Below are 14,660 nucleotides of genomic sequence, written 5' to 3'. Positions count from 1 at the left end.
GGCCATTCTGCAGATATTGCCAAGCTGATCTCTTGCGATCAAACACTTTTTTGCCTGTTGGGACATCTCCTTTGAACATTCTAACCCACAGTCATACACATATGACCATAAACGGTCTTCAGTCTTTGATGAGTGTTTGCTGAGCAGTATCCGTCTGCTGTTAGAAATTCGATAAAGAGTTAAAGAGCGCTGTTTGTCCAGGTGTCTAGCCCAAATGACGTCACATCAATTAGTTGTTGAACATGAGAGTAGAAGTTGGTTTGAGAGAGAGAGAGAGAGAGAGAGAGAGATAGATAGATAGATAGATAGAGAGAGATAGAGATAGATAGATAGATAGAGAGAGAGAGATAGAGATAGATAGATAGATAGATAGAGAGAGAGAGATAGAGATAGATAGATAGAGAGAGAGAGAGATAGAGATAGAGAGAGAGATAGAGATAGAGATAGAGATAGATAGATAGATAGAGAGAGAGATAGAGATATATAGATAGATAGATAGAGAGAGAGAGATAGAGATAGATAGATAGATAGATAGATAGATAGAGAGAGATAGATAGATAGATAGATAGAGAGAGAGATAGAGATAGATAGATAGATAGATAGAGAGAGAGAGATAGAGATAGATAGATAGATAGATAGAGAGAGATAGAGATAGAGAGAGATAGAGAGAGAGAGATAGAGATAGATAGATATTTTTTTTTTTTTTTTTTTTTTTTTGTTTGTTGCTTTAGGTCTCTTCCAACACAATTGAGGTTATATGAGAGACCGCTGAAACAAAAAAACAAGCAATCTAACAAAAATAGTACAAATGTAAATCAAAATCATAACCTAAAGATATCATAAGCTAAATTATAAATAACCAAGAACAAACAGTCAGAAGATTTACAGAAAAAAAAATATCCCCTGTCAAAAATACAATCACAAACCAAAGAAGAAGGATAGGCTAGTAAAGAGAAGAAGAAACGACATCACTATCGGATCGTACACCCATGCGAACATCATAGGTATATGATTCAAGGGTGATGCTCCCATCCAACCACCCGCAGATAGATAGATAGATAGATAGAGAGATAGAGATAGATAGATAGATAGATAGATAGATAGAGAGAGATAGATAGATAGAGAGAGAGAGAGAGAGAGAGAGAGAGAGAGAGAGAGAGAGAGAGAGAGAGAGAGAGAGAGAGAGAGAGAGAGAGAGAGTGAGTGTGTGTGTGTGTGTGTGTTCGTGTGAATTTTCGTGATTATACCAAAAATATGTTTTTGATTTACATTTGATTGTTTCCCTCTCAACCATGGACTCCCCAAAGGCCAGGACAAAACCAAGTATCTAGCCCCATTCTAAGACAAAGAGAGAAAGCAAATCAGAAAACGTATATTGGTGGATAGACGGCACAGCGAGTGACCTCTTGCCCACCATGGGAGGTCAAAGGACCCCACCGTAGGAGGTCAAAGGACACCACGATAGGAGGTCACATGACCCCACCCACAAGATCAAAGGGCACTACCATAGGTCAAATGACACCACCATAGGAGGTCAAAGGACCGCACCCACGAGGTCAAAGAACCGCACCCACGAGGTCAAAGGACCCCACCACGAGATCAAATGGCCCCAGACATGAGGTCAAATGGCCCCACCCACGAGGTCAAAGGACCCCACCCACGAGGTCAAATGGCCCCACCCACGAGGTCAAAGGACCCCAGCCACGAGGTCAAATGGCCCCACCCACGAGGTTAAATGACCCCAGCCACGAGGTCAAAGGGCCCAAGAATAAGCAAGACAAAAGGAAATTGGTTCAAATAGGGAACAGATGTAGATTCCAAGAGCACACTATCAGTGTACTAAGTTTGAGATCACTAAATGTCTCATCCAAAGGTCCCCGCCATCTCATTCCAAGACAAAGACAGAAAGCAAGTTGGAAAACAGCTATAGGATGGAAGACACAGTATGTACCTCCCTGTCCATGTCAGTTTTTTTGTTTGTTTTTGTTTTTCAAGGGTTTTACGGCGCTTGCAACACATTAAGGTCATGTCAGCGCCAGTAAAAAGGAAGAAAACGGGATAGTAATAAGTTCTAGAATTACAATTAAAGCACACAAGAAAAGGTAAGACAAAGGGGAATTGGTTCAAATAGGAAACAGATGTCCATTCCAAGAGCACACTATCAAAGTACTTAGTTTGAGATCACCTAAAAGTCTCATCCAGACACAAGCACAGATCCCACTAAGAGGAACACACTCAAATGTTTACTATATGTTAAAAATTAAAATAGTAACAATACATAACAGAGAGATGATTTACGAGGAAAAAAATATCATCTCCCAAAACTATAACTTTTCATTCGACTCAGCCAAGGACTTCGACCAATGCCAAGATAAAGACAGAAAGCAGTTGGAAAACAGATAAGAGGGAATAGAAGACACAGCAAGTACCTCCCTGCCCTGCCCGCTATGGGAGGTAGGAACCCCATCCATGTTTTACATATTGAATAAGACACAAACAAAGGAGAAAGATAGCAGACGTTTATTTTGTTATACAATAATAGTTGTCATTCCATACATATCATTATGTGTGAAGGGAGTTGAGATGAATAGAGTCATACAAATGTCTATATTTATTATCATTGTACTGTCGTACCCAAAAAGCATGGGAGTGTGGGATGGCTCCTTGTACTTTGTTGTAGTAGTGAGGATGATGATGATGATGATGATGATGATGATGATGATGATGATGATGATACATGTAAAGATAATTATTTTAATGTTTTTGTTTTTAAGGGTTTCACGGCGCTTGCAACACATTTAGGTTATATCAGCGCCAGTAAAAAGAAAGAAAATGGGATAGTTTTGTTTTGTTTGTTTTTAAGGGTTTTACAGCGCTTGCAACTCATTTAGGTTATATCAGCGCCAGTAAAAATGAATAAAATAGGATAGTAAAAAGCTCTAGAATTACAATTAAAGCACCCACGACAAAGTAAGACATAGGGGAACTGGGAACCAAAAGGGATCAGATGTAGATTCCAAGAGCACCACCAATGTACTTAGTTTGAGATCACCTATAAGTCTCATCTGGACACAAGCACAAAATCCAAAAAAAGACGAATACACTCAAATGCTTACATTAAACATTCAAAATAACAAATATAATAATACATAACAGATGGATGATTTACAAGGAACAAAATATCATCTCCCAAAACAATAACTATGCATTGGACTGTTTACTTCCCAGCTAGGACTCCGGCCAGGGCCAGGACAAACCAAGTAATCGCATTCCAAGACAAAGACAGAAAGCATGTTGGAAAACAGATAGAAGGGGATAGAAGAGACTAGTACCTCCCTGCCCACTATGGGAGGTCAGGATCCCCACCCAGGTAAAGATAATTACAATAACAACAAAACACAACTAGAGCAACATCAACAACAACAACAACAACAACAACAATATTACTACTACTACTACTACTACTACTAATAATAATGATAATAATAATAATAATAATAATAATAATAATAATAATAATAATAATAATTATAGTAATAATAATAATTTCCAGACAAACTTGACAACAAAATTATAACAAGTTCACCTTCTACGAATCTATCTGTCTTATACAATGTCCAAAACCAACAATCACGAAAACTAAACAAAGGCATTGAAGATAACTATATAAAGGTGTGTATGTGTGTGTGTGGGGGGGGGGGGGGGGGGGGGGGGGTAAAACTGGAAGAGCGACGGAGACGAGAAAATGAATCGTTCCATCCCACTCATTAAAAAATTATGTTTAACAGCAACAGTTACAATCAAATTCAAAAGTAGAATTAAACTCAAAAATAAACAAAACAAAACAAAAAAAAAAAACGTCTTGTGTTTTTTGTTTTGTTGTTTTATTCGTTGGGTTTGATATTATTTCCATTAAACCGAGGAGACCATAATATGTAATGATAGAAAAGCCATCAACACACACTGATGAAGTTGTTTTTGTTTTTTTTTGTTTGTTTTTGTTTCGTTTGTGTGATTTGACTTAGGTGGGGTTGACATAATTCCCATGACAGCAAGGAGACCAAAACCATTTTGGTGACCAGACGCGTGTAAGTAAGTACAAGGTTCGTTCATATTGACATGACAAAACATTAACACGAGTCATTTCTTACATGTCTGATAACCCAAATGGTTATGGCCTCGTTGTTGTCATGGAAATACTTTCAAACCAACGTAAAATCATTTCCATTACAACAATGTTAAAACGAGCCCACAATTGCATCCGGTGATCAGACCTGTAAAAATGTCCACGTCGATTAGAACACAAATTGACATGACACAAACGGTAATACAATCACAACGCCCATTATTGCAATCATAAAATAAATAAATAAACGTTTGTTTTATCTTCAAGGGTTCCCCGACGCCTGCGACACACTTCGGTCATTTCAGCGTCAGTTAAAAAGAAAGAAAATGGGATGGTCCAAAAAGTTATGCAATTAATTGAAAGTACAAGGGAAAAATTATGACAAAGGACTCGGTTAGGACCAGGACAAACCAAGTAATCTCATTCCAAGACAAAGACTGAAAGCAGGTTGGAAAACATATATTATAGGGATATAGAAGACACAGTGACCTCCCTTCCAACGATGGGATAGAAGACACAGTTAGTGATCTCCCTTCCCACGATGGGATAGAAGACGGTGACCTCCCTTCCCACGATGGGATAGAAGACACAATTAGTGACCTCCCCGCCCACGATGGGATAGAAGACAGTGATCTCCCTGCCCACGATGGGATAGAAGACACAGTGACCTCCCTTCCCACGATGGGATAGAAGTCACAGTTAGTGATCTCATTTCCCACGATGGGATAGAAGACACAGTGACCTCCCTTCCCACGATGGTATAGAAGTCACAGTTAGTGACCTCCCTTCCCACGATGGGATAGAAGACACAGTGACCTCCCTTCCCACGATGGGATATAAGTCACAGTTAGTGATCTCCCTTCCCACGATGGGATAGAAGTCACAGTTAGTGATCTCCCTTCCCACGATGGGATAGAAGTCACAGTTAGTGACCTCCCTTCCCACGATGGGATAGAAGTCACAGTTAGTGACCTCCCTGCCCACGATGGGATAGAAGTCACAGTTAGTGACCTCCCTTCCCACGATGGGATAGAAGTCACAGTGACCTCCCTTCCCACGATGGGATAGAAGACACAGTGACCTCCCTTCCCACGATGGGATAGAAGTCACAGTGACCTCCCTTCCCACGATGGGATAGAAGACACAGTGACCTTCCTGCTCATGATGGGAGGCTGGGAACCCTACACAGAAAAAAAGAAAAAAAAAGATTTATAAAATTGGGAACATTTAAGTACATCAGAAACAGTTTTTGTTTCATATTGTTGTTGTTTTTATGACAATTGACATAAAAATAACTCGAAAGAAAAAATCCGCGTCGATTTGAAAAGGTTCAACATGAGGTCATGGAACGGCAAACAATGGGGGGTTAGTCTCGGGAACCAAGAAAAAGGAGCTTGCGATACCATTGATCCATTCCAACGCAAGTAAAACAGTAACATGGTAATGAATTTACAAACAGACATGGATAAAGGAAGGCCCCGTACTAAATCAAGGCATGTCAATCCAAGGTCAAGGACGAACGCCATTAAACAAATAAATAGATAAACGACGGGTATAGAGGAATCTCGCCTGTATGATTATTGGTACTGATTACGATGACAATGATAATTAGGATGATGGTGATGATGATGATAGCGATGATGATAGTTTTTACAATAAAATAAACCTATCTGAGACAATTTAGTGAGAATTGCAAGAGATGATGAAATAAATAGCATTTTCCCCAATACACTCTGGACAAGTTATGTAAATGCAAGCTTTTATCATATATATATATATATATAAAATGAATGAGACCCACCACGATGAAGTCACAGAAGCATGAGAAGCCACTTGTAGCCAAAGGTATGAAAATTGTGTAAATTGTGTATGTTTTTGTTTTTAAGGTGTTTGCACTACATTTAAGGTCACATCCGCGTAAGTAAATTTGTATGTAATATGGTTTTTGTTTTTGTTTTTAATGGTTTAACGGCGCTTGCAACACATTTAGGTTATATAAGCGCCAGTGAAAAGGAAGAATATGGGATAGTAAAAAAGTCTAGAAATACGATTAAAGTACCCAAGAAAAAGTAAGACATAGGGGAACTGGGAACCAAAAGGGATCAGATGTAGATTCCAAGAGCATACCACCCACCAATGTACTTAGTTTGAGATCACCTATAAGTCTCATCTGGACACAAGCACAAAATCCATCAAAGAGGAATACACTCAAATGCTTCCAATATACATTCAAAATAACAAATATAATAATACATAACAGAGAGATGATTTACAAAGAAAAAAATATCATCTCCCAAAACAATAACTTTGCATTTGACTGTTTCCCTCCCAGCCAGTACTCCGGCCAGGGCCAGGACAAAACCAAGTAATCTCATTCCAAGGTAAAGACAGAAAGCATGTTGGAAAACAGATAGAAGGGGATAAAAGACACAGTATGTACCTCCCTGCCCACTATGGGAGGTCAGGAACCCCACCCAGTATGCAATATGGAAGGAATTTAATAATAGTAGTAGTGGTAGAAGTAGTAGTAGTAGTAGTAATAATAATAATAATAATAATAATAATAATAATAATAATAATAATAATAATAATAATAATAATAATTATAATAATTTCCTACGGTTGCTGTTTTTATACATTTCAAATTGACTTTTCCGTGAATGCTTTCATCCAGACATAAACATCATAGGTAAATATAATATAGTAAGAAGATATAATAATGATCGTCATGAGAGACTTTGAATATATATCATAGCATATTATTACAATATACACATAAATATATATGTTACTGGTACAACCAGAGACCCCAACCCTTCCATCTCCCTCCCACACCCACCCCCCTCCACCTCTCCTTTCCGTTATCCAGTCTTAATTATATTTATCATAAAAGCATCATTTTTTTTCATTAACATCAAATAAAAAGCCAACTATTATTATGATTCCAGAGCTTTGACCTTGACCCAACTTGACCTTGGGGTCAAAGTTGTCCAAAAATAGACATTTAAGAAAATAAATTCCAAGACTTCATATTTCTTTGCTTTGAAGTTGTTGTTTTTGTTGTTTTTTTTTAACAGCGCTTGCAAGAGTTTAATGGCATTTTTAGGGCTATTTTTGAGACTTATTATAAATCAATACAACTTAACAATTTAAAAATGAGACAGAGACAATACCCTGCGGTGTAAATCAGAACAAGTTGAAAATATTGGCGGTAATGACTGGAATTCAAACCAAGCCATATGGGAATTTAGGTTGAATTACTCGTTCACTTGTTAAAACACTTCTGGGGAACTTCAATGTTTCAGTCTTTTAAGATTTTCAGGTGCTCGCCACACCACACGTTTGATGTCATTTCAGCGCCGCCAATGAACATGAGGAAAAAACTGCAAATCTTAAGTTTAAAGACAAATTTATATAGGGAACATTAGATTGGATGAGTGATCCATGAATGTGCCAATTCCGACATGACTTCCAAGATGCATCCAGGCACAAAGAAAGGCTCAGAAGATGAATTCCTTACAGTCCAATACGTTCAAAACTAGAGGTAATCTCAATGTAATTGAAACGAGAACAGTGGATAAAAAATAGTCAATAGAAATACATGAATATTAGTAGAAATCTACAGCATGAAGACAGAACAACTATTGACTACTCGGAAGTCTTAGGTTTAAGTCTTTTTTGAAGAGTTTGAGTCATCCGAATCTATTGAATGAAGAAGAAAAAAAAAAGCCTCCTTCAGACTTTTGGATCGGACAGTGTCCCTCTCAGCAAAAGATCCCAAACCAGGGCCCTGGTAAAACCTTGGGATCTCATTCCAGAAAGGAGAAGTATATATATATATATATATATACACGAGTATTGATGACTACTTAAATACAAGAGTGCTCAATAATATTAATTAGAGCATGTAAAATAAATAACTGAGGATACTCACATTGTATGTCAGGACGATCGTTTCAATGCTGGTAGCATCTCCTCAGCTGATGATAAATCCCTAGTTCATCCACGAATTACAGATTTATTGTCCGCTGAAGAGATGCTACCAGCATTGAAACGATCGTCCTGACATACTACAATGACAGTGTCCTTATATATATATATATAAACTCAATGTACATCTACAAAGGTGTTTTCTTGATATTGATAATAATAATATATAACATATTATACAATAGTATATTCCACATTATTTGACAATACATCACGTACCATTATTCTATAAATGGGACCATGTGGATTAACTCACTCTGTCTCACTCTCAGATTTATTAACATATATCTTTACCTATCAACGATCCTGACAAATTAGTATTGCAATTTTACCATAGAGTTAAATATATATATATATATATATATATATATATATATATATATATATATATATATATATATATATATATATTAAATCCATTTATAGACATACTAAAATCTTATATATAATAATATAATTGTACATAAACTTTGCTGATGAAAGCTAAAGTCACACCTGATTACCCTTTTCTCATAGCCCATTATCCAGTTGGGATCTGGGCAAAACAAAAATAGAACATCTCATCTCACTCCAGGACAAGGATGGGAAATGATGAAGAAAAAGAGAAGAGAAAAGGGGAGATAGAAACCCTTACCATAAAGATATGAAAAACTGTGTATGAAACAGTGCCAGACAAAGGAAGAAAGAAAAATACCACAAAACCATCCAAAAAAAACAGCATGCCTCCCTACCAGCCAGTAGGCCCAACCAACAGCCTATCCCTACCATTCAGTAGGCCCATCCAACAGCACGCCTTCCTACCAGTCAGTAGGCCCAACCAACAGCATGCCTTCTTACCAGTCAGTAGGCCCAACCAACAGCCTGCCTTCCTACCACTAGCCTCCACCAAAACAACGCCAAAGGATTTTATATCTAGTTTAGTTTTGTTGTAACAATAAACCTAGATGTAATTCAAAGCAAGACAGAAGGCGAATCCATAATGCAGATTAGAGCTGATTTCATTTGAGTCAATTGAGACACTTGTAAGTCATTGTTAATAGAACTTGTGAAATGAAGATGAAATTCAACTGAAAAGGACAACAGGTGTATGGTTACTTTGGTGTCAAGTTCTCAATCCACTTTAGAAACCTTTCTAGGGCTGGCCTGTCAACAAAACACAGAATCTTGTCCACTCCTCTCTACCTTAGGGTCCATTTGATTGATATATACGTGATATAGCAACACAATACGGTAAAAAAAGTCAGTTAAATATTTAGTTTCTTCAAATAAAAAAATACTCACCCATTTTTGAAGAGATTAGAATGTCAATCTAATGTCATTTAACCCTCTCCTTACCACCTGCAGCAAAATCGTCACATTTGTTACCACACAATATACATTTTTCTTATTCATTTTGTACATCACAAACTTTGAAGAATGATCTTTGTTTAGTAATAAGAACATAAAGTTATTTTGTAGAGAGATTGTTTTGAATTTTAAAAAATCAATTTTTCTGCTGGGTAAGCCTGCCATTTTGGGAAAATACTGAAAAGGATCGGTAAGGAGAGACTTAAAGCATCTGAACTCTTTTGTTATTTGATTGTGATTTGACTCTTACTTGCTTGATTACATCTTAAAAGTTTTCATCAAGAGAGCAGTAGCGTTGATGTCACAAGGGATTCTGTAGAATTATTCGTGGTGAAAACGGTTAGCGTTGTAATTCCAACCCGACATGAGTACAGATTTGACTCATACTTGTTATTAGATCTTACAGTTTTTACCAAGAGAGCAGTAATACTGATTCCGTAGGGAATTCTGTTGAAGCCATCTTGGTGAAAACAGTTGGAATTCCAATCTGACATTCATGACAAATGGCGAGAAAACTATGATTAGAATGTAAACGATTCACTCTGGTTGTTAAAATCGATTCACACCTGTCGGGGTTTGGTTGGTGAGTGACAAAATTCTGCATTTCCTTTTGAGCCAGCCAGAAAATAACGAAAGTTGAAAGGTCATCCGAAGCAGGATGTGAACTGACACCAACTCCTAGTTTGGTGAAAACAGGAAACAAAAAAGCGTTTTAAAGTATGAAGATGCTGATATGATTTTCAGTTTCTTCTAAAAGACATTAAAAAAAACTCCATAAAGGCAAAGTTTAAAAAAAGGATACAGCCTAAAACAACTTACAATTATAGTATGAATGTTCTAGCCGATATCACGTCCTCATATTAAAGATCTACCCTAAAATGAATGAATTAAAAAATCAATCCAAATTACTTTTTTGTCCCTTTTCTATTTTTAGACAATTTACGATGCTGTAACCCATTTTAAAAAATAACAATGAGTATTTTCATTCATCGTGTTTTGTTGATAAGGGGGAAACCTGAAACGTCCACAGTACATGTCTTCGTTTCAATAGTTATCGTTATTTTTTTCCTTCGAGCTTCAAGCAACAACATTTTCATCATGTGACCCATAACGGTCATTTCAGAAACTGTAAACAGGAAGAAGATTGAGGACTTTAGACCTAACAAGCATTTGATTTTAAAAATTGAGACAAAGGACACGAGATCCACTGAGATCAGAAGTATATCCAATAGCAATAACTGTTTGTAACGACAGTGCAGTGCGCACGCTCAGATTCCTTGTACTAATATTAATATCTGAAATTTACAAACTCCTCATTTTCTTTGAAGAAATTTCACGTTTTCCACATTTTCACAGATTCCTTGACTTAAATGTTTTATTAGAGCAAGGAAGGATGTAGAATACCGTGTTGCATTGTGGTCTGAAACCATCTTTAAGTCTCAAACTAATCCAGATTTAAAATCGAATACTTTATCTCTTCTCGTTTGTTTACAGCACTTGTCTTATCATCAAAGCACCTGGTCCTCCAACCTGCCTTAACCCTGTACATGTCCACACACATACACACACACACATATACACACACACACACACATATATACACATACAGACACATACATACACACACACAAACACACATATACACACACACACATATATACACACACACACACACATATATACACATACAGACACATACATACACACACACAAACACACATATACACACACACACACATATATACACAAACACACACACACAAAACTAATAATGAACCAAAAAAAAAATGTTTCTCCAACATAGCAAACCACACACTCAAATCTGACCCTGACCGCTTCCATCCCAATAAATGATCAAAGCCAGGGCCTGAACAAAACTCTACTATTACAACCAGAGAATTAGATGACAACACTACATGACGGATGAATAGAGATTTGTAAAGAGCAGCCTTGGTACAGAGGCTTCTAGAAAACGGATAATCTAAAAATGGGTAGATCTCTAAGAGGATATATTGAATGTTGAACTATTGATGGGCTGAGGTGACATTGTTGTTGGGTTGTTAGGGGATAGCAATGGTATGGATTGTCGGCTAGTTTTGTTTTTAGTTGTAGAACTTGACACATTCAATGGCGATGACAGAAAATTAATTTTGTAAGGAAAAATGAATAGAAAAGAGCCTGGCCTCTATGTCGGTATTTGAGTATTGGGAGAGAAATAGCCATGTCAATATTAACCTCTCATCTCTCATTGGTTTTCAGTGCTTTATTCTTTGTGTTTCGTTGACAAAGGGGAAACACGAAACATTCACATCATTTGATTTCATGAACCAAATTCAAGCTTCCATTCCATTTGACAACGTATTGCTATTCAAACCCAATTTCAAAAAATGGTGTACAGATATGGACAGGTTAGTCGTTGAGTATAAAAACTAAGTATCTACTTGCAATGTCATCAAAAATGTTGCTAAAGAATGCCCTCTTCAGTGTAAGAAGTCTTCAAAACGTATTGTGCAATTCACGACTTCATTCAGGTGGCTCAGACAATTTTGTTTTTGGTCCAAGTCAAAAGTGAATCCAAGTCATGAAAGACAAAGACAGTCTCACAATTCACCAAAAGGATTTCCTATACTGTACTACAAACATCTTTGATTAAAACAAAATAATAATCACTGTTGTATGAAAATTAGCAGGAAATTTGTATCCAAGGTGTCCATTTTTCATAGAGCAGTGAGGTATGCCTGAAGCCTGGAGTTGTGAAAATACTAAGGAAAAGGTGGAAATGGAAAGCTTTAGGATGAGAACACCATGGACGTTTCAGGTAGAAATTCTTCATCAGCTAAACAATAAAACGTTGAAAAAACATAAAATAAAATGTAGTAAAAATACTTCAACCACCATAGAACACAGACACTACAATTTTTACTACACTGTATTTTATTTGTTTTCAACGTTCCATTGTTTATTGTTTTGCTGACAAAGGGTTTGTCCCCAAAACAGCCATTGTCTGTAGTGTTCCCATTCAAAGCCTTTACAGTTTCACCTTTTCGTTTCTGAAACTTTTAGGAATACAGAAAATTGCTAAGACTTGGCAAGTCTGCGGTCACAAAATAGTTCCATGATTTGTCTAGATGACAGGTGGCTTGGATGAATGAACAAAACTCTGCCTCTAAAACTTAGAATATTTCAATAGTAGCATTTTAAAAATATAATCTCTCCATTCTGGAAATATATATATATATATATATTTAGATTTATAAATATTTCGAGTATAATTATGATCAACTTCTACAATATTGTTTAGAGCTTTCGCTCATATCACTTCCTGATGAGAGCGAACGCTCGAAACGAAATTGTAGAAGTTGATCATAATTATACTTGAAATATTTTATAAATCGCTCCTTTAATCAAATAGCTGAGTACATGGTTTTTGTTTTTATGCATTAAAAGCCTGTATAGTTAACCTCTAAGTTTACAACTATATATTTCATAACAAAATAATGAAGTCAGTGATGATGAATGAGTTATAAACAATCTGGCATATGTAAAAGTACAATATTTTATATTCCTACATTTCAAATGACTAATATTCTATTGTAACTAGAGAATCAGTCCAAGGCATCTCGTAGAGCTGCATAAAATATTCTCAACAAAAATTCACAATTTCAAACAGGTTGAGAAGGTCAATAGCCATTAGTACAGTAACAATTACAATTACAGAAAACGGTAGGGGCTGCCTGAAGCCGGTGATCGGTGATCAGGTGATCGTGAAAATGGAGAGGCTTCCTATAGGAACGATACATACAAAGGACGTTTTGGGTAGAAACCCTTTGTCAGCACAACAATACACAAATTAACGTGGAAAAAAATGAACGTTTTCCACATTAATTTGGGTATTGTTGTGCTGATGAAGGGTTTGTATCCGAAACGTCCATTGACTGTATTGTTCCTATACGAAGCCTCTCCATTTTCACTCTGTCGTTAATAATTACAATCACAGCACTTTTAGGTTATATAAAAGGCTTGGGGAGGGACGATGTAACACACACGAGACGCAAACAGATTTTAGTTTAGTCAAGCCTGACTTTGTCTGATGTAACAAGGTCAAACACATCAAAAGGTCATCAAAGAGGTCAATGGATAAAAATAGATTTGGCAAAAATGACTATATTTAGTCTTAGCCTTGGATAAATCTAATATGACAATGACCTTCCCCCAGTGACCTCGAAGATCCAAAAGAGAAGACTGAGACTTGCGGGGCACTGTTGGAGACACAAGGAGGAGATTGCAAGCAATCTTGTTCTATGGGAACCACCTGAGCGAACCAGAAGCAGAGGCAGGCAGAATAAAACCTACATTGACTGTCTGCTAGATGACACAGGAATGGACAACACCCGGGAGCTGCCCACGCTTATGGAGGACAGGACAGAATGGCGAAGACTTGTGGCTCATGTTGGGCGCCCCAAGGGGCGGCCTAAGTAAGTAAGTAAGTAAGTAAGTAAGTAAGTAAGTAAGTAAGTAAGTAATATGACGACAACTTCTCTGCAGAAAATGGATGGAACTGTTGATGCTTGAAGCTCAAAGAAATTGATCACAATAGTCATATGGAATAGAAGCTTCTACTTAAGAAACGAAGACAAATGATGTGGACGTTTCGGGTTTCCCCCTTGTCAACAAAAACAGGATGAATGAAAGTCTAAAGATTCCTTAGTCTTCGGTGTCTCATACATCGTGTTTCATTGACAAAAGGGGAAGCCGACACGTCCAAATCATCTGTTTCCATTCATTAAATTAAAGCTTTCTATTCATTTAGACTTTTGTTGTTGATTACAGGAAACCAGGAAAAAAATAGATGAAGGAACAGAAACTGATCACATGATGATTTTTACGTAAGACGACCTTCATGGCTTATCTCATTCTATCATCACTGTCCGTATCATTGGATCAAATGTGTGCCCATGACATATGGGGATCTATTTACATTCTTCATAAATATCATCATCATCATCATCTTCACCAACGACAACATCAAAACCACCACCATCATCATCATCATCATCATCAACACCATCATTATCAACATCATCAAATTTATCAACATTGTCAATATCAACATAATCATTACAAGACCAAATTTGTTCATTCTTATTATGATTCAACTGCCATCCAAATCCATACACACAAACACACACACACACAA

The 14,660-nt window shown here is 36.8% G+C and overlaps 1 long non-coding RNA gene across 1 annotated transcript; it reads right to left on the bottom strand.

Annotated features, from left to right (window-relative positions):
- Positions 1 to 2,505: 2,505 nt before the first annotated feature.
- On the bottom strand, positions 2,506 to 6,947 carry LOC144957505 (uncharacterized). Its single transcript, XR_013642176.1, has 2 exons — positions 5,138 to 6,947; positions 2,506 to 4,942 (listed from the first exon to the last, which is right to left on the bottom strand). It is a non-coding gene; the product is annotated as an uncharacterized LOC144957505 (long non-coding RNA).
- Between the last annotated feature and the right edge of the window lie 7,713 nt (positions 6,948 to 14,660).

The sequence above is a fragment of the Berghia stephanieae genome, chromosome 12 (assembly GCF_034508935.2).
Source record: "Berghia stephanieae isolate SIO BIC M18660-M18661 chromosome 12, UCSD_Bste_1.3, whole genome shotgun sequence".
NCBI classification, from domain to species: domain Eukaryota; kingdom Metazoa; phylum Mollusca; class Gastropoda; order Nudibranchia; family Aeolidiidae; genus Berghia; species Berghia stephanieae.
This window is presented reverse-complemented; position numbering and strand designations above follow the sequence as displayed.